Source organism: Euprymna scolopes, chromosome 12, assembly GCF_053919585.1.
Source record: "Euprymna scolopes isolate OS-2025 chromosome 12, ASM5391958v1, whole genome shotgun sequence".
In the NCBI taxonomy this organism is placed as follows: Eukaryota; Metazoa; Mollusca; class Cephalopoda; order Sepiida; family Sepiolidae; genus Euprymna; species Euprymna scolopes.
Window position 1 is genome coordinate 122,816,023 of NC_136493.1, and position 1,028 is coordinate 122,817,050.

Sequence of the window (1,028 nt, forward strand, 5' to 3'; positions counted from 1 at the left end):
CAGTTAGTCTATTCTAGATGTTACTTGATTAGTCTCTATCGTAAATAAAACATTTATTTTAGAGACAATAAAAATATATTAACACACATCTATCGTACGTATATCGGTAAACAAAAACAATAAAACTAGTTTGTTAATAGGTTTTTGATGATTTGCTAATATTAATATTAAAGAGTGTGCAGTCTGTTCGTTTATTACATTATAAATAAACACTAAAATAAAATTAAACAAAAAACAATTATTAATAATAATATAAAAGGAGACGCTTCGTCTATAAAAAAAATATAGTAATCGAATAATAAACCGTTACAGCTTGTGGTTCAAAAGAATAAAGGAATAGTGATAAATAAAAAAAAATCATTACTAATTAAAAAGAGAAGATAAATAAACAAAAATATACATTTACATAAGTAAAAATATAATAAGAATATTAAAAAATAAATAAATAAATAATAATAATAATATTTTGAGCGTACAGACAAATGGTACAAGCATAAACCTGCAACAGAACTCGAAAACGAGAACCACAAAATCCTATGGGGCATGGGCATACAGACAGACAAACCCATCCAAGCAAGAAGACCAGATGTCGTAATAATTAATAAGAAAGAAAAATCCTGTCAAATCGTGGACTTTGCAGTCCCAGCTGATCACAGGGGAGTATGAAAGAAAAGAAGAAACGAAGCAAATACACAGAGCTAGCCAGAGAGTTAAAAAGGATTTGGATGATGAAGAAAGTCCAAATAGTACCGATAATAGTAGGAGCACTAGGAACACACCCGAAAAACTTCGAAAAAAGAATGTCAGAAATTGGAATCAGAGGAATAACTGCAAAAGTACAACGACTAACGATAATGAAAACGACTGAAATATTAAGGAAAACCCTTGAATGCGGAGAATAATACAAGACAATATAACGAATAAGCGTTACAGGGAACGAAGAACACCGAAACTGCATATTTACAATTTCTACACCCCCATCATGCATTCCCCTCATTGTTTCATCACCGATCCTTCCACAAAAAAAT